General features: G+C 39.9%; 2 long non-coding RNA genes across 2 annotated transcripts in view; one reads left to right on the top strand and one right to left on the bottom strand.

The window, feature by feature from the left end:
• LOC135295070 (uncharacterized) overlaps positions 1-19,717 on the bottom strand; it is a 129,548-nt gene that overhangs the window by 89,185 nt on the left and 20,646 nt on the right. The window lies entirely within an intron of this gene.
• LOC135295069 (uncharacterized) lies at positions 3,589-19,597 on the top strand. Its single transcript, XR_010357136.1, has 4 exons — positions 3,589-6,098; positions 7,027-7,190; positions 11,621-11,807; positions 13,912-19,597. It is a non-coding gene; the product is annotated as an uncharacterized LOC135295069 (long non-coding RNA).

Here is a 19,717-nt window from a genome sequence, read left to right as displayed (position 1 = left end):
GGAGTAGGTGCTACTTGCTGTGTTTGGTCTCAAAAAGCTGTTCTGATTACACTGTGATGTGTATGACACATATGACATTTAAATCTTAACACTGTCTCTCAAAACATTTTAATGGAATTAAATTAGGGTTAATGGAATCCTAAACTTGAGATTTCATCAGTTTTCCCTCTGCTGGACCCACCTTTGCCCTGAAATGATGAGATGAACTCTCCTCTCAGGGTGTGCAATGACACAAATTCATGGCATTTTATTTACTTTTCAGTTGTCCATTCCCATTTGCTCACGGGCTGTACACTGCCTGACTCGTGCACACACAGCCACTGCCATGTAACCTCAGTCAGCATCCTGTTATCCCACACAGATCACACTGGGGCTGGAAAGAGGAATTCTCCATGTGGAAAACTAATCCTGTGACATTTTCAGTGTGACAAGAACCAGGACAGGCTGTAATTCTAACCAGACACTCTATTATTGAAAGATACATGGTCCAATTTCTTGTCTAAAATGCAGATTTTAATAGGGACCAGAGCTTTGGGGTGCTAATCCAAGCCAAATTAAACTTTGTGTACTTTGAGGCTTAACTATCATTACCATATTGTGTAACTCTTTCATTACTTCTTGTTTGTCGTGTAATGTCTCCTTTGTATTTTTTTGTGAAAACCAATGCAAAATGATAGAAAAAAGAAGCAGCTCTGTATGTTAGACATAACTAACACTGTAACACATTTAAATTAAATAGTTTCTTATTCTCATGGGGTTTGTTCAGGAAATGAGAATCTTCTGTCTGAAATCTGTGGAAGGGAAGGAAAGGAAAGCTTCAGATGGGGAGTTCAAGGGGGCCAAGAAGAAAGAGCATGGTGCTGGTGTCTGAAGATAAGGTCAGCTGGCTTTCAGCCTTAATTTGCAGTGGTCTTTGGCAACCTTGGAGACACTTCTGTTAAAAACAAAAAAAAATCAATTTCGAAGTTACAAGCCATGGTCAATAGAAAACCAGAAATTTTGCTGGAGGCATAATTGACCAATCTGTGTCCTCTGTGTTGGGCCAGAGACCCTTAAATTACAGGGAAAAAAAGAAAGAGGAAATCTATGCCAGTCTGCCTGAAAAGTTGCCATTGAGCTGCATATATTATGCAGACCAAACTCTCAGTAATGCTGTTTCCTAACTATCTCCATCTGGATCACTGAGTTCTGAACTACATAACAAAGCTCTTCCCATTTGGATCCTGATTTTGACCAGAGCATTATATATCCCAGAACCTCTGGGCCAAGGGAATTTGCGTCATTAAAATGTCCCAAGAATTGTGTTACCGAAGGTGTAAATCATAGGTTGCTGTTTACCACAAAATGCTATGGGTTATGCTGGCCAGGACCAAACCAAAATGAGGAATTACAACTGCTTTTGAGCATTCTGCATCCTGAACTGACATGTATAGCAGCGTTGTTTGTGGAGCAGAGGTCCCTTCTGGGAACATCTGAAAAAGTTAAAGGCCTTTTAAGATGATCTCACTGCCTGTAACAATTTGCATCCACGAAACACAAAAGGCCAGAAGAAAACTTGTTTGAGTTCTCCAAGTTGTTTGTTTCACTATGAGTCCCACAGCTCTGACAGGATCCTGACTGCCTCCAGGTTTTGGTTTCCTGAGCTGAGAGTCAGTTTGGAAGCAGCCTTTCCCTGTGAGTCTGGGTGACGTTGGTGACCATGTGTAGGAATGAGACCTCAAGCCATGAGGAGCAATGTGGGATGTGGTGAAGGGATTTCTGTGGGATAGGCCATGACATGCATGGGCATGGTGACATCTGAGGGTGAGAGGTTAGCCAGGGGAGGCTGGATGACTCTAATTGCTGCCTCAGCCAGGTAGAAGTGGACTGACATTTTAAAGCCTCATGTTTCTGTTACATCACTACACCAGTCCCACATCGTCTGTCATCTCTCCCTTTGTAACTATGACATCCCTCACTTTATACAAAATGGCTGCCACCACCATGACATGAACAACAGAGTATTTGACTCCAGTCTCACTTCTACTTCCCTCCAAAGCACAAATTGGCATTTGAAATCCTCAGTGATAGAGAATGATAATTTGACCATCTTGCAGACAACTTAACAGGCTCGATCCTGTCTCCTCCACAAGTCAGGAAAACCTTTTTGTTAGGATTTGTGCCCCAAACCTTGTTGGAGTACCCAGGAACACTTGTACACAGTGGATTTTATAGAACTAGTCCAGTTATCAGTGGCAATCTGACAGAATCTAAACTCAAAGTTTAGATTCAAGAAATGGAGAAGTTTAATTGGAAAGTTTAGCTTCAAGAAATGTAAAATAAATCTAAAGAAATTGAAACCTGTTGCACTCTTGGTGAATCTGCTGGCAAAAGTTACTGAATTCAACCAGACTTACGGGGTTGGGTTGGTAAAACACAGTGTTGGTGACACTGTGATCATGGATGAGACCTAAATAGGGTGTAACCCACACTGTTGGTGCTTCTGGGACCTTACTGCATGTGACCCATAACCAAGTGGGTTATTATCAGAAATTCAGCCCAGATGTACCCAGCCCTTTGATATCTGAGGTGGAAAGCAAGGGCATTTATTTCTGCCAAATTTCTGTACTCTTAATACAGCAGTGTCTCTGTACCTGACCCTGTCCTTGCTCCTGGCCAGGCCTTGCTTCTGTCACCAGCTCTTGTTGCTGTCCTGGGCCTGTTTCAGCCTGGCCTCTCTCCAGACCTCAGACCATGACAACCCCCTTTATCTGGGCATGGAGCAGATAAATTAAAAGACACTGAATAAAACAGTGTTGATTTAATCCCTTCTCTGAACAGTGCCACCTCATCTTCAGCAGCATTTAGCTCCAACTCTGGGAAATGGATTGCAAAGCTGAGCTCAGCTGAGAACCCGTCAGCCATGGTGGAGGTGCAAGCCCATAGGGCTGACTCACATTTTCCAGCAGAAGCCAAGCACAATGGTGGAATGGGAAAGGGTTTATAAGGAGTACCAGGCTGGCGCTGCTGGAAGATGCACTCTTCAGTTTTTCCACAGGCTCTGTACAGCAGGGCCGGCGGCAATAAAGCCCCGTTCTCACTACCCGCCCTGCTGAAAAGTGTGTTTTAAACCACTACTACACAGGCTGGAAAGTTTAGCTCTCTCTCAGTGCCCATTCTATGTTTGGCCTTTGGGCTGAGAGTGCCAGGAGCGGGTTGTGTGAGGTTACTTTACATTAAGTGTATGTGGTTTGGTGTTCCCATCTCCCCGCCCAGGCCTGTCACATAGGCCTGTGTGCCCCTCAGCCCCTCAAACACACACAGCAGCCACCAGTGCCCTGCAATCACAACCAGCTTGATCCAGCTTTGGATAAATCCAAATCTGAACTCCATCCACTGCAAATTCCTGAGTCACCCTGTTCTGCAATAAAAAAATTTCCAAGCCGGAGGTCCAGTTCTTGCTTGCCCATGTATTTTAGACTTGGATGTATAGATGAAAAATAAAACAAATAGAATGTTTTATGTGTCACTGTTGTGGTGCAGGGTTCATTTGGTTTCTTCCGTTTCCCCCCTAAAGTTATAATGGTTCGGTCCTAGGGTTCCCCCCCCACCTCCCCTGGCAACCCCTCCTTTTGAGAGTATCAGTTTTTTGTCTCCACCCCTGTTCCCCTGGTTACCCTCTGTCAATCCCTCCCTGAGTTCCTGTCCATCAGCCACTGTCCCCTTCCCTATTTCCAGAAAGTTCTCCCCTCCTCGGTGGGTGACTGGATCGGGAACAAGGGTCCCTCCCTGTCGCATTCCCTATTGGCAAGCCGGCATGTTTGTCACGAGTTTGTTCCGTCCCAAGTTCTCTCTCATTGGTTGAAATGTTCTATGTTCCGTCCCTTTATAATCGGCTGTACCCCTGCCTCGTGGTCCCGACTCGGCTGGCGTTCCCTGGAGACATTAAAGCACTCTGGACTTTGCCCTGATTCGGGTCCCTCTTTTCTACTTCGCCTTCTTGCTGATCACTGCTGCCTCCTGCTGAGGCGCTGCCCGGACGCCCCCGGCGCATCTGGGCAGTGCCCCCCGGCTGTCAGTTGCTGTGCCACAGCTCGGCCGGTGCAGCCTCCTCCCCCGCCCGGGGGAGTAGAGTAAAAACCTCAGACAGCAGCTCGGCATGTCACAATGTTATTTTAAGCCATGCACACTTGTGCTGGTTTCAGCTGAGGCAGATTTAGTTTTCTTCCCAGTGGCTGATGTGGGGCTGTGTTTGGGGTCTGATCATAGAGAGAAGGTTTTGTTATTGCTGAGCAGGGCTCACACAGAGCCAAGGTCTTTCTTGCTTTTCCTGCTTCTGGGGAGGAGGTTGGGGGGCAGGGGACACAGCCAGGACGGGTGACCCCAGCTGACCAAAGGGATATCCCAGTGACGTCCTGCTCAGGATATGAAGAGTAGGGAAGAAGGAGGAAGAGGGGACATTTGGAGTGATGGGGTTTGTGTTCTCATATCACTGTTAGGTGTGATGGGAATCCCTGCTCTCCTGGGGATGCTGAGCACCTGTCCATGGGAAAAACTGAATTAATTCCTTGTTTTGCTTTGCTTGTGTGCAGTCTTTGCTTTCCCCATTGAACTGTCTTTGTCTTGACCCATGAGTTTTCCAGCTTTTACTCTTCCAATTCTCTCCCTGATCCTCCTGACGGGTCAGTGAGTGAGGGGCTGTGTGGGGCTGGGCTGCTGGCTGGGATTAAACCATGACTACATAAAGAATTTCATTTTGGCTCCTACAGATATCAAGAAATTTCAGATGAATTTATCTGCTCATCCACATACATCTAAACTCACATTTATAGCTCAATTTCTCTTCATGAACATAAAAAACTTCCCAAAAGGTCCAATTTTTTAAACTAAATTAATTTTCCTATTTTTATGACATAGAACCTTATGTACAATAATTTCCAAGAAACACAGTAAGTTTGTTATTGTCAAGTAAGAGACCATAAGACAGATATAGCACTACCAGAAACAACAAAACTTCCTGTTTAAACAAGCTATTATACAGGCATAAATAATCCCAAAGTACGATTTTATATTTACATCATATGTTGGGATTTCTTATAATACTTTCAACAGGCCACAACCCTTTTTTTTTTATCTATTAATTTTCAGTTTGGCACCCAAGTAAAAAAAAATCCACAGATGACACACAAAGTGACCTCTCTTCTCACTGGTTTCTGACAAGGACTTTAGCACAGTGATACCTGCTGTATATTTAATTTTTGTAAAACCATCTTTCTTAATTTTCTTGCTGTTTGAGAATCTAAGATGTGTGTGCTTGGAACAACACTGACATTAATAAAAAGGTCAAATAAAAGTGCTTATAATGAGCCAACAAAGTTGGGATCTGAGCCAGACATTTATGGACTAGCTTTGGCATAAAAGGACACTTTCCACTCTTCTGAAAGCCAGATGGACTTGGTTGCTCTCCTCACCACTGCAGTCAGAATTCTTTGATGATTCTGGAGCTAGCAAATTGCTTTTTAACCAATTATTCAGTTCCTCCCTTACATTGCTACCAGGAATTGGAGCACTGTGCTCTTCTGTCCCCGGCTTTATCTCAGATTTGCATAGGCAACACTCTCGGCTACCTCTGGAAGAAGAATAAAGGAGGGGATAATTCCGTACAAAGGCCTCCAGCCTCTGAACAGTAGCAGATGAGAAAATTACCAGCAACCATCCTTGGTTTGGCACTCTAGAAGAGTTTGCTGGGGCAAGTAAAGTCTAGGAGAAAATGAGAGCAAATGCTGAGTAGACAGTGGAATTGGCACATTGACCTCAATATTAATGGAAATATTGCTGCATTAATTCTTCCTCTGTGCTTCAGACATTTTCTTGGACAAACCCTGGCATTAATCTCCCTACGTATTTTTTCCTCCCTAGCTGGTGTCTTTTAGTGGGATACTACTACAGAGTAAGGTATTACTCACACTAAGCCACTGCTTTGGATCTGTTTGGGAGGAGCTAAACGTGAACTGAGCAGTGACAGGAGAGAGGAGACACATCAGAAACGTGGCATCCAGAAGAGGATAAAGAATGGAACTTCCCACTCCCGTGCCAAGATTCAGCAGCATTCTGATGAGGTGGTTCCCTCCCCACGGACACTTCTGATAATAAAACCTAAAGGAATCCTTCTCGGTCCTGTTATCCCCCACATAAATTCACACCCCTGTTGCTGTTGGAACACATTCCCATTCCCTGAGAGATTTTCCAGGAGAAAGAACTGCTGTCCATAACTCAGGTTCTAAAGGACCAAACTGCTGTGTGCAGAAAATAGCTGGGGCTCTGTCAATCCCATCTTCCCTGGCTCTGCAGGGCCCAGCTGGCAACTGCACTGGAAGGAGGTGTCGCAGGCGTTTGCTGCCTTTGGGACAAAAACTGTGATTCTAAGAATGTGCTGGTTTTTTTGTCTACATGACACACGAGGAAACAGATTTTTTTTTTTTTCACATTTGAGATCTGCTGGCCATAGAAATTTAGACACTAGAGATAAAGGTAATATCTAAATGTGAAAAAGTGCCTGTTTTACTTGCAAAAGATACCAGAAGTGTAGTGGCAAAAATGCCCAGTCCTTGTGCTTTTTCTCTAATGCTGTAGAGTAGAGACTTTTTCAATGCATATAATAATAAAATTAATAATCATCATCATCATCATCATCATCATCCAGATTTAAGTTTACATGAGTGCAAAACTGAAGCTACCGTGTCACTGTCAGAGGAGCTGTATGATGTGGTTAATATATAACATGACCAATCTGCTTTAGAGATTATTTTAAATGAACTTTCATTATCTTAGAATATTAAACCTCACTGAAGGTGGAAAAACTGTTTAACGTAAGTATTTCTTTTTTAAAATTACCTTTTTCCAAAAATTAAGCATTACCACTATCCTAATAATACTGCACAGACTTACTGGAATTGCCAGCACAGATATTTCCATGAGCTTCAATTCCATTTTTTGCAGCCTTATCCAGTACTACTGAATATAGGTAATTTTCCTCTTATTTTGTAGAAATGAGAGATGGTCTTGGAAAAGACTTTGGGAACTTTTAGGATAAAGAAGAACACACTTTCTCTAGAGTTTGGATTTGAGTCACCAGGAGGAGGATGAGAATTTCCCTGTGAGCTCAGAAGACTTCGTTGTTTGGAGACCAACACTGAGGAACCTACTCAGAGGTTGGTATTTGCACAACATTCCCAAGTTTGCAGGTGATGAGCCTCCCTGTCTGGAGCTCCAAAGCTCCTGCCTTTACTGGAATTCTGGAAGTACTAAGTTCTGGTGTCTGTGTCACACAAGAAGAAGCCACCAAGTTCAAACGTCTAGGTAGGTGTCATACCAAAAAAAATGTTTCCATTCCTGGAAGATTTGAATTCTCCAGATTTACCTGTTTGGCAGATTATACTCAACAAATATTCTGAGAGAGAGTAAAATCCATTTTGGCAGCATGCCACATTTTCCAAACAGAAATGCTCGCAAGTCCAATAAAAAAGACCCATCTCTGTCAACCCCTTAGCTGCCAGTAATCAGTTGGAACACTGGTCAAGGGACAGCCCCTCAGAATCTAAATCAGAAAATTAATCCCAAGGGAAGAAGCAGATCCAAAACTCAGTTTGTCTAATGCTTTAGAAAAGCCCTTGAACAAAATTCTTCAGTCCTGGATGTATTTGGGTCTGGACTGACAGTATAAGAGATTTATCTCTCCTAAAACATTAAATATAAGTAAACTCTTGTTTTGCAAATCCACAGAACAGAATGAATCCCCTTGGGATTCATTTGAACCTGAAGTGGTGTTTAGGGTAGGATGCCTTAAAAGTGTCTGAACCAGAGACACTTCCTTTTCATTATGTGTGATAAAGAGCCTAAGCTCAGTTTAGTGGTGAGTGAGCCTTTATATATGACCTACAAAACCCAGAAAGACAAAATGGAAATGCTGACAGAACAGTATTTGAGTGTAATTGCTTCTTTTTTTGACAATCTGGCATCTTCATAAAAATCGTTTTTTTTTTTTTTTTTATGAACTCACACAAATTCTTGAAATGTCAGCCTGCAATAATTTTCTCCATGCCAGCTATTTTCCTGGTGTACAGGAATACAGTTTTTTATGTTAAGTTTTTCCTAGAAGTATTTTTTTAACTGAATAAAATAACACAATTTAAACAATAACACTATGCTTATGTTTTATGCTCATAGACATGGATTTGAAGCTTAGATAACCTGGATACAAACCAATGGAAGCACATTTACTGATTTGAATTATTTTCTGCAAAAAAAGAACAAACAAAGAAACAACAACAACAACAACAACAAAACCAATTTCCTAATAAAATAAAACAAAATTAGCTTCAAATTCTCTACATATTGTGAGACTCCAAAGATGAGAGGGGTGAAGTTGTCAGAGACTGAAATATTGAGATAAAGATGTATATATATTTATATCTATATATATATATTTATAAAAACCAACCATTCAGGGTTGTTTAACTCTAATCTGTCCCAAGGGATCTACATTAACTCTGTCATCCTTGCCTTCCTCCTAAAAATCCATGTTTTATGTTCAGTCCTGAAATGGGAATCCTTTGGAAGGAGATTCCCTTTGAGCTGTGGCTGCCAAAACATGAAAGTGCTGAAGGTGAAGTTATCATTTGAAAATAAACTAGAAGGAAAGTAGGAAAAGATTTTTTCTGTTACAAAACTTCCAGTGGTTTGCTTGTTGTTTGCTTGTTGGTGTTTTTTTCCCCTTAAAATATTTTTGGTATGTTTTGATCCTTATTTAGCAAACACTTTTGATTAAAGCAATGCTGTGTTTTGACCTCGTTCTTCTGGGTCATTCATTGCCTGTGTGGGAAATTTGCATGCATAATGGAGCCCCGGTTCAAGAGCTGGGTAATACAAAATGTGTCCTCCCTTCTTCCAACTAAGTGATGTTCTTAGCAACATGTTGGTCCAGGGGTTTCATCTTTCAACACTTTAATTTAAAAATCAGGGCATTAACATTGTCAAAACTAACAGGAATTAGTGATGGAGGAGAAGCAAGCTAAGTGAGCTCACTGGACTAACAAAATAATTCTGTGGGGCTTCACTGTTTTCTGTAAAAGACACCACAATATAACAACTTGTAATATGTAATGATTAAATTGATGAGAACCAAACAGATCAACTCAGAGTGTGAATAAATCCTCCACATGCCAGAACAGTTCAGTGAAGAAACACAGCATTATCACAGGCATAAAATAAAAGTATAAATAAATCTTTGCAAAGTTTGCTTTTGCCAAATAAAATGTAATTGTCTTTCATTTTGACATCAAAGGCATAAATCATAATTTAAAATAATCGCATTGCCTTTTGAAGTCCTTATTAAAATCAGGCATTGTCCCAATGTGCATAATCCTACTTCCGTAAGGAAATATTTTATTTTTGCTTGTAGCTATAAAAAGAATTATTTCTGCTTTTTAGAAAAAAAATTCCTCTTCTTAATGTTGACAGGTTAAAGGAGCTGGACATCAAAAGAAAACAGAAATGTTTTATTTCTGACTTATTCCATTCAGTTTCCTTATTTGAAGCTTTCCTGGGCTTTGAATATGTCACTAGGCTGAGAGAGGTCAACCAGAAACCAAAAAAAAAAAGGAAAAACTAAATAACTATATTAAAGACATAAAGATAAATACAAAATTATGCAATAAGTAGCAACAAAAATGGAGCTCATAAAAGAAGGTCTATAAATGAGAAGTTTGAGAATCAAAAGGGATAAAAGGGAGGGATTAGTAAACAGGAAACATGCAAAAGATCTTCCCAAAATCTTCTACATAAACTGCCTTGACATCTCTTTAAAAAACCTGCTTTTGTGGCTGGCAGTTGCCTGCTTTTTCAGGCTCCCTGTGCTTCCAGAAATGTGGGAAGAGAAGAGCATTGTGTGCCTGAACAGGCAATGGGTGCCTGAGCTCAGCAAGGTGAGCAGGAGCTTGGAGTGGGAGGCAGCAGCTCCCAGATCCTTCAGGACTCCTACTCCCACAAATCCCAGACAAACCAGGAGTTTGGCAAAAGGGCTGGAATGTGAACAAAATAATTTGGAGGCAGGTATTTGTTCTAGAAAACGTGGAGCAAAGAAATTGCTGGGCAGGAGGAGAGCTTGCAGTGCCCCATATCCACAAGGGAGCTTCTGTGGAACGAGTCACACAGAACCCAGCACTCACTGCAGAGCTTTTAAGGGACATCTGAGATGACAAATGAAAGCTGCATCTGGGGATGCTCCTCCCATCAGGCAGGCCAAAACCAGAGGTAAAATATCTCTGCTGACGTCAATGGGAGCCCTGCCACTGGCTGAGACCAGGGCCAGGAGTTCACTCCAGGATTTTTTTTTCCTCAGGTGATTTATTATAATTGCTTTTATCTGGCAGCTTCGTAGTGGAGAACCCACTCCACCTTTTTTTATATGGCACTAGAATGTGTTCTTGTTGTTTAGAAACTGGAACATATGTCACAGCAAAATATTAAACACAGAGATGGGTGTTGAAATCACACTGCTATGCACTCTCTAATGTGTGTTATTTACCCTTCTAATTGTGGTTGCTGCTGTTTGCATGAGAGGGTGTCCTGTGGATTTGCTGGAGATTTGTCTCTTCCTTTTGTGGTTCCTGCTCATCACCAACACTGGACTAAGAAATGCTCCCATTCACAGGGAGGTAACTTTTGGAGCTGAGGATAAAGATATTTTTATTGTGTCCTAAAGGTAGAGTTGAGTTGCTTGTTCTGAGAACAAAGATTCTGCCTGCCCTAGTAAACTCCAAACAGTAACAAGGTTAAAATGAACTTCTAGATGTGCTCTCTAAATGTCATGAAACACATATACTGTTTCTGTACTAATTAAGCAAGTAATTAGTATACTCTGCAGAAAAGAACCAAATTACAAGTTAAATTGTTTGTGAGTTCTTATAATCCAAAACTTTTCTTTTTCTTCAAATTTTGCTTTCAACTGAAAAAGAAAAATTGTACAAACCAATTTAAGATGAAGGGAGCTGAACTGAAAATCCTCTTCGAATATTTATACAATTTTTCATCTTAATATATAAGAAAAAAATGCACCATTTCCTATGACCCTATATATACCATGCACATAATAGGAAAATCCAAATTTAAAAAAGGTTATTTTGGAACATATTGATTTGGATAGTAAAAAGTACTATTCCAACCTCATTGGGCACAAAAGGAAATAAAGTAGACTGAGCATGACCTACTGTATTAATTTTCTTTCCAGCCAGAAAGGGAAGGGAAAGGAAATGCAAACAGAAGATTAAAACCACAACTTGTTCTGCTGGGTTAACATTGGCTTCACACCAGTGGTGTCCCTTCTACAGTGAGGTTTTCAACCAGCCTTTAGGGCAGATACCTCAGAAAGGGACATAATGTTGCTGAAATTGTAAGAAACTCCCTAAGATAAATTAAATATACAATGAAAAAGAGAGTAGAGTTCAGCATGAGGTGGCATTACTTTCATTCCATCAACAGATTTTTGGAATATGTGTGGTGTTTATCTCAAAGACAGACGGGAAATATTTTAAGATTTTGTAATGGTTGTTTTTTTTGTAATGGATGTTTTTCTCTCCTTCAGGGTCACTCCTGCATGGTGAGTGGATGCACTTCCAGGTGCACCTGATCAACAGGAATACAAAATCTACTGGAATACTTGCAGAAAAATCCAGGTTGGGAGATTACAAGATTCAAACACAGGAATGCAAAACCACAACATTCCCTTCCAAAAACCCCAGAAAGCAGGAAAGGAGCCCTGGGAATAAAATGTAATGTATATATGGTTTATTCTTGCAGATAAAAATACTTGCATGATTCACTGTGTTACAACTGTACTGACCTATATTTCTAAAATAAAAAACCAGATGGGTGAATCAGGATCAGATTTCCAGATCTGAATTATTGTCAGTCACAAATAAGGAAGTTTAGCAAATAAGCTCAATCCAGAAGTCCTTTTCGTTACTTCTGCTTTGTATTATTCACACCAAAACCAAGGCTGTTTGACTCCCAGGGAGAAACACAGACAGATTTTCATCCCATTTCATGGCACAGTGCTCAAAATATACCCTAAATTTAAACTCACAATAATACAGACAACATGGCACTGGAGAAAAGCAATTATTAAAATCCTTTTGCTTATCATGAAGAGACTCACCTAATACTGAGATTTGTATGTCAGCTCTTTTTCTTATTACATATATTTGGTATCCCCATTAACAACAAACATATATATATATATATATATATATATATATATATGTAAACTAAACAAGTCCACTTCTATTCTAAATACATTATTTCAAGACAAAATTTAAAAAACCCCAAAACTACAGGAAAGCTGTTTTACAGCATGATGTATCATTACCAGCATAGTCAGCAAAGAGATCCTTTACTTCTTTTATTTTGGTGAAATCTGGCATTTTTTTTGGATGCAAACACATTTGGAAAATGAGAGAAGGCCTGGGCAAAGCAGAATTACAATTAAAAGGGCACAAGCTGGTAACTGGCATCACAAATATTTTTTTTCAGGAATTGAATTTAAGGTCAGTTGCAATTTTTCCAATGCTTGCCTCTGTCTTCTGTTGGGGTAATTTTAAAATGAAAATGAGGCCTAATACATTGACAAGGTGTATGCACTAAATAATTATTAAATGAATTCAACTGTTAAGTTTCCATCTTTCACAAAATATTATGCACTGCCATCTCCATACAGACTTGGATCTAGGCCTCAAAATGTCCTTGGCTCCAGAATGGCTCCCAATAAAGCCTGGAGCCAAAGAAGGCATTTTCTTGGCATTAGGTGGGACTGTCCCTGCCCATCCCAGCGAACGGGACAATAAACAGCACTCAGTTTACAATGTTATACCAGAAATAAATTAACTATTTGCTGAATCCCTTGCAAAAGGAAAAAGAGATAGAGAAGCCAGGTGGCTCTTAGAGAAAGAGAGGTCATGGATGAACACAGGCAGCGAATCTCATTTCTCCTTAAAATAATGAGATAATTCAATTTTATTCATATATAGAGCTGATAACTGCTGTCCTGTAGTCAGAGTCCAACATAAAGTGAAAAAAAAAAAAGGTAAAAATGTGTTATTCCTCCAGCTTAACTTATCCAGAGTCCTGCACTCAGCATCACCACAAGTGTTTTCCTGCCACTTTGCAAATAAACTGAAAGCCTTGAGTGGCTCAGTGGATTCATTTTTTGTTCAGAAAGCCAGTGCACTGGCTTTTGTCTTATAAGGGAGTTTCAAACAATTAGCTTTTATCTAGGCCTTCACTTAAAATGAAGACTAGAAAAACAAATCTTAGACAGGCTGATTATATTAAAAATCGGCAGGGTGGTTTGCACCCAGTGAGTAAGGCACTGGATCAGTGGCACAGTTAGTGCTGTTTATAAACAGCAAAGCTCTGTATACATTTCCTGTTATAAAATCTTTAAACAGTCTGGAACCATTTTCTGCAGGAATAAGGAAAAAAAAAAAGCAAGAAACAAAGGCAAAAATGTAACACTTCGAAGCATACTCAGCTTGGACTATTTCTGTAGTATTACCTCACTGCTGGGAAACCGCTGCACTGTGGCCATTTACTGGAAAACTAAATGCATAGAATATGGGAGACATAAAAATTTAATAAACTCAAGGTAAAAGCAGGGAGCTATGCTAAAATCAAGTTGTGAAGGATTTCAGTTAAAGCCAACTAATTCATATGCAGGAACCAAAACTGGTCTTGAGAATTTTCACTTTCTTGTCATGGTTACAGGCAGGTGAAAGGCTTCCAAGAGCTATCACTTACATTTATTTGACTTGCTCAATCTTTCATTTAATGTCATTAACAGATGGTTAACCTCAAATGTATTTAACGCCAATTTTACAGCTTCAAGTAAATCCAGTGCTCCAACTGCATTTATTTGTTTCAAAGCCCAAACTGTGGGAGAAGGAACAGTTCCAGTGAATGTTAAAATCAGTGACATTCTTCTGCTGACTGAAGACAAGGTTGACTCAAGCCATCCAATCTCAGGTGGTGGAATTTAACTCCTGTACTTTGGAGAACCAGTGACTGGGATGCCTGGTAGCTCCTCAGTTCCTTTCCCTAAAGAACAGGGCAATTCCAGAATGGAGTTCAGAGGAAGGCTGGATGGACACAAATAGCTAAATATTGAAATTACAAATGATGGCTGAGTCATGAAATGCAGCACAGCACGAGGAGGCCTCTCCTGACATCAACAACCACCAGTTCTAAAAGTCAGATTTAGCTTCAAAACTCTCATCTCTTCACCCCAGATCTCATCTGATCCTGTGCATTCCAGCAGTACACTAAATATATATATTAAAAAAAATTGTAATGGAAATCAGTATTTTGTAGGAACAGATCTTACAATTGGCCTCTGGAGCCTGATATTTCTCACATAACTTCAGCCCTGTTATTCTTCTCAGGAGGTGGGGGAGTGCTTAATGCCATGTTCTGTCAGGTTATTGCTGTCATCTCATATTTAATTAACAAGTAAATGAGAGATGCAAGCACCTGCTTGAACCTCTGTTAGCTGCAAGAGCTTCCTGAGTGAAGATTTCAGCTGAGTGGTGGCATGGAACCAGCAGTGCCATTTCAGTGGTGTGGAGAGAGGATGACAGAGCAGGTCTGAGGAGCCCTAACTGAGGCTGCTGCTAGGGAGAAACTCCTAGAGACAAAAATGGCTGTGTCCTATTTGCTACTGATGTGTTTTGAAATAGAATATTCAATATAAAGGATGACACTGGAAATCTAGCCAAAACAGGGTACGAATGCAATTTTATAAACCAAAAATATTTCTGAAAATTAAATGGGTGTTCTTCTGTTTTAGGGCTGAACAGGCTCATCCCCCTCAAATGTTCTGTTGTTTCCCACAGATGTGTAGCTTCCTTATACTTCATACTCTTTTTGGTCTGTAAAAGCTGACATTGTTTGTGGACATGCCTATTATGTGGCAACCCAAATTTTTGTTCAATATTAATTTTTATTTTGTTTTCTTTAGCAGGTAAGAGTTCACAAACAGAAGGGAGCTCCTCTAAGTCCACATCTTTAGCCACCTGAATGGCTTCTTTCAATTCCTTCAGTCCCATGAGAGTATTCCAAGTACTTTTTTTTTTCTTTTAAGCTTTCATTTCCTCCCACTTGTCTTCCACTTACACAGAAGACTATTTTTTCCCCACTGAAAATGTCAACATTTATTGCTTTGTTGGGCCAGCCCTGAAGAAACCAAAATTGACCCAAGGTGTCAAATCTGCTTTCTTCCTTTTCCTGCTCTCCCACCCTTTCCCATAAATTAAAGCAAGTTTGAATAAAAACCTTGCTGTGAGTCCTAGAACAGGTAGATCTCTGTCAACATTTTATTATGCCTTCTCATCCAAGCTTTGAATACATACTGGAAAAATTTGCAAAAAATTTATCTTTTCATCAATTTTACCAATTAACTTTTAGTGTCATCATAATTATTACACCTTATGTGGGTAGACTCTTCACATGGGAAGGGATGAAAAAAATTGCATGGAAGAAAACAATAATGAAAGGAGCACTTGTGAAGGTTCAAGTTATAAAGTGCCAGTGGATGTACCTGAGCAATTTTCCCAGTTTTGGGTTAAGACCAAGGGAATATATTTTCTATTTGCCTGCACTGATCAAATAGCTGAATAGTAAAGATATTAGAGCCTTGATTCTGATTTCCTTCTACAACCTCATCCTATGCTGATATAGCTGTCATCATAACATCCAAGTACCAGGGATATGACCACCATAGATACTGATTGTATAAGTAGCTGGATAAAAATGGAAGATCTAGGATTTATTTCCTGTTGCTAAGCAGGTATGTGCATTTTTTTTAATTAAAATCAGATTTTTATCATCATCTCTGTTGTAATACCAAGAACACTACCACAGCTTTTGTTATAATTACTCTCTAACTACACACAGCTATCATAGAGATGAGGAGATCAGTGAAAGCCAAGTGATTAACTTCAGTTGTAAGACTGTGGGAAAGAATCTATTTCAGCCTTAACCACGTGCTGCTTCTCATGACAAATCTGTGGCCACGTGAGTTTTTCACATGTATAATTCCACCCAAAAAGTAACCAGCTCCTTATAGCATTCCACTGATGCTTTGATGTTCATCTTCTGCACACCTTGGCCTGCTGGTGTCTGAAAAGGCCACTCACAGATAGAGAGATGAGAATGTTCTTTATAGTGCACACTGGGAAGCACAAGGCTTGTGTCATTCCTGAGATAGTTCAGCTTTTCACTTCTGGACTGATTTATTTTATTACTTCAGGCTCCCAGTTCACCAGCAAAGTGATTTGTGTGCACTCTGGCCAGTTCAGGTGTCAGCTCCCAGCCAGGTACTGAGCAGGGATTCCCAGCAGAGCCCTGTAAAACTGCCCAGAGCACTCCCTCTCCATAAGAACTTCTTTTCAGAGCACTTGGGAAGGCGTCCTCCTGGTCAGCAAAGGTGTGGGAGTGTTTGGACTGGCAGTTCTCCCTGGGACAAAGACCTGCTGGCTGCAAAATGTGCTCTGAAAATGGTGTTCAGAGCAGGAGGCCTCGGGGGCTTTGTAGGGCAGGATTTCAGCTGGAACTGCTGGAAAACCAGGGCCATCAGGCCTGGGCTGTGGTATCAGAGGGCTATCAGCCTCAATGAATCATTTCATCTCATGGAAAGTGCCCTCCTAGCTGAGATTGGCCTTACACCCAGGGCTGGTTCCCACAGGAGCAGGTGTCACTGTGTGGGCCATCCATACACCTCTCCAAAGAAGCTGAGACTCACAAATCCCCTGGTTGAAAGCCTGCAAAAACAAAACAAAGTTCTCTGACCTACCCTAATCTTACCCTCATGCCATTTTATTTCAACACCCAGAAACCAAAGAAAGCTGTTGAGAAGAGAAATCCGCTCAATGTCAGTAAATTTAACACCTTTTCTAACTGCCACCAAGAAAAACATTGAAAAATGCTCATATTTTCAACTCCTGTATTTCAAGTTGCTCTATTCTTTATGGCCATCTATCCACAAATTTTGTGAAACAGGGGAACAGTTCTATTATGACTTGGAAACCTGTATTTCATTCTCTTTTATTTAGCTCAAACTTTCTGTCCCCATGCCTCCATCCTGCTGTAGGCTCAGTATAAATTCTTTCTTGTTGTCCATTTCAAAATATCCTTATTGTGGAAGTTCTATTCCCTTATATTTGCCACCCTTCAAGACATTTGACAATTATTTGACAATTGAAAGTTCAAGCTAACTGAAACAGTTGAAAAAAAAAACTTTAGATTTTCTAGATTGAGTATCTTCATCTTTTCTTTTTTCCTTCTGTTACTTCATAGTGACAAAGAAAAGAGAAGAAGGGATAAAAAAGAAAAATGAGATGGGAAAGGAAAATATATAGGATCTGGAAATAGCAATTTTTTTAGTAAATTATTTGGGTTTTTAAATCAGCTTCATGGCTATCTCAACCAACATAAAAGTTTGAATCAACTCTCTTCATTATGCAGACTTGAGAAGATTTATTGCAGCTGTGTCCTGATGTGTTTGTACTGAGTGTGGAACGAAGAGGAGAAAAGAGGAAATGAATAATGAGGCTTGCTGTCTCTGACATGCCATCCCAACGCACTGGGATCTTCTCTGATGTTTTCTCAGTTTGTTTTCATAAAAATTCATAAGTTCTGCATTTGAATTTGAGTTCTGGCTTGAATAAATCCCATGACTTGCAGCAAAGTGTAGCTAAGACTGCCAAAATTTCATGCAGCTGTAAATCAAGACCACTCAGGATTCCTGCTATCACCACCTAAAACAATAGATTGGCCAGGTTCTCTTCAAATGTGACAAGTGTGTCCCAAAATTCAGTGTGAATACTCTGGCCCAAGCAGAAAACCAGTAATATTCTAAAATTAAATGGAGTTCTGTCTAGACTGATTGTTCAGTTCTGATGAATGGAAGTAACTGCACAACAGGAAACCAAGCAGTGCTGCTTTGCTCCCTACTCAGCATATTTTGCCCATTTAAAATTTATCTTTGCATTATAATATAAAATAATTTTTAGACAAAATTAGGCTATGAAAACAAAAATCAGAGGTGTTTCCAAAACCAGCATGGGCCCCACAAGTTGCTTAGAGCTCTCTTTGAACACTGGTAGTTTCTCATGGATTTTTTTTTTTGCCTTACTCCTTGTTGTAGGAACACTAGGAAGGAGATTGGTGATTTGCCATTGATGCACATTTTATATATGAAAAATAAAATAGTAAGAAAAATATAAATTATGAAAGCAGAGAATCAGCCCATGTATGTTCAGTTTACCACAATATTTCAGAGTCTTCCTGCAATCACAAATAAGACACTGAGTAAATTACATCAGCAGTAGTAAGAGAAACAGTCAATTTCTTTTCCCTTGCAGGAAAAAAATCTGTATATAATGGAATGACAGTTTATGTATCTTGTCACAACAGGGAAAGAAAAAATAATTTAACGTTTTCATTTTGCTCAGTTTCTACATGATTTTGTGACGAACTAGTAAGCTTCTAGAAAACTTCAGGATATATCTATTGTCTATATGAAAAAGTTGATTTTTCATACCCATCTCAAGTGAAAAGGTAGTGTGATGTATATTTTATTTAAATATATGAACACCTTAATTGTTCTTTTGAAATTAATAAACATGTGGAATTTGGGTTTGCACAGAGAGGGCTGCATATGAAGTTCTATTTAGACAAAACTTGGAATTCAAGCATTCTGTAACTGTAAGAAAAGATGTACCTGTTTAAAAGCAAGGGAACTCAAGTGCAAATTTCAAAGAGAACTACCACTGTTTATGTATTAGCTTTCAAAATTCAAACTGTAAATAAAGAAAGCTCCTAAAACTGCCCTTTACAAATGGACTTTAGTGTGATGATACCTGGGGCCAGTCAGAGTTTAAGTCAAAATTTACAGGCTCCAAACTACATTGGTTTGACAGGGAGGAGAACTTCTTTTACGCTCAGCTGCTGGGAAACTTCTTCTGCACAGCCCATTGTGTCTAAAGACGAACCACAGAGCCCAGAGATTGCTCCTCCAAAGGCTTCACTCTCCTAGCTGTTCCTAGAACGTGTCTAAGTCAGGCCATCAGGATTCAGGACAAAATTCAGCTGGAGCTGCCTCTCTTTAAAAAGAGAAGGCAGGCTCAGAAACTGCTGTTGCAGTGGAGGAATTGATGCTGAAGGAATGGAAAAAAGCTCCCGTTTGACCTGGAACAGAGAGTTCTTAGAGAGCATGGTCAGGGAGAGAGGCCCTGTGCTTCCAAAATACAGCTCAGAAACCATTCTAAGCTACCTTTTAAACTTTGAATATTTAAGGACGTTTTTATTAATTAATTTCTCTAATTAATTGCTAGAAAACACAAAATTCAGAGAAAGGCAGCTGCCATTTGCTACCTGTAGACAAAGGGATAAAACCACAGCGAAACATGAATTTTCATTGGATGTTAAGTGGGAATGAGAATGTACTTCTTTGGGAAGGAGTTTTTCTGTAGAGGAAAGCCATCAGAAATTTCTATCTGTGACAATGCCAGGCTGAGTGTGATGACTGAAGAGCAGGAAGACTCAATAGTACTCATTAATTTTAATAGTTTTTAAAAGATTCAATGGTACTTGCAGAGTCTCCCAGCACTACTTTGCTTCCAAAATGAAT

This window comes from Passer domesticus, chromosome 2 (genome assembly GCF_036417665.1).
Source record: "Passer domesticus isolate bPasDom1 chromosome 2, bPasDom1.hap1, whole genome shotgun sequence".
NCBI classification, from domain to species: domain Eukaryota; kingdom Metazoa; phylum Chordata; class Aves; order Passeriformes; family Passeridae; genus Passer; species Passer domesticus.
The sequence above is the reverse complement of the archived record's forward strand: the minus strand, read 5'-3'. Positions and strand labels throughout refer to the sequence as shown.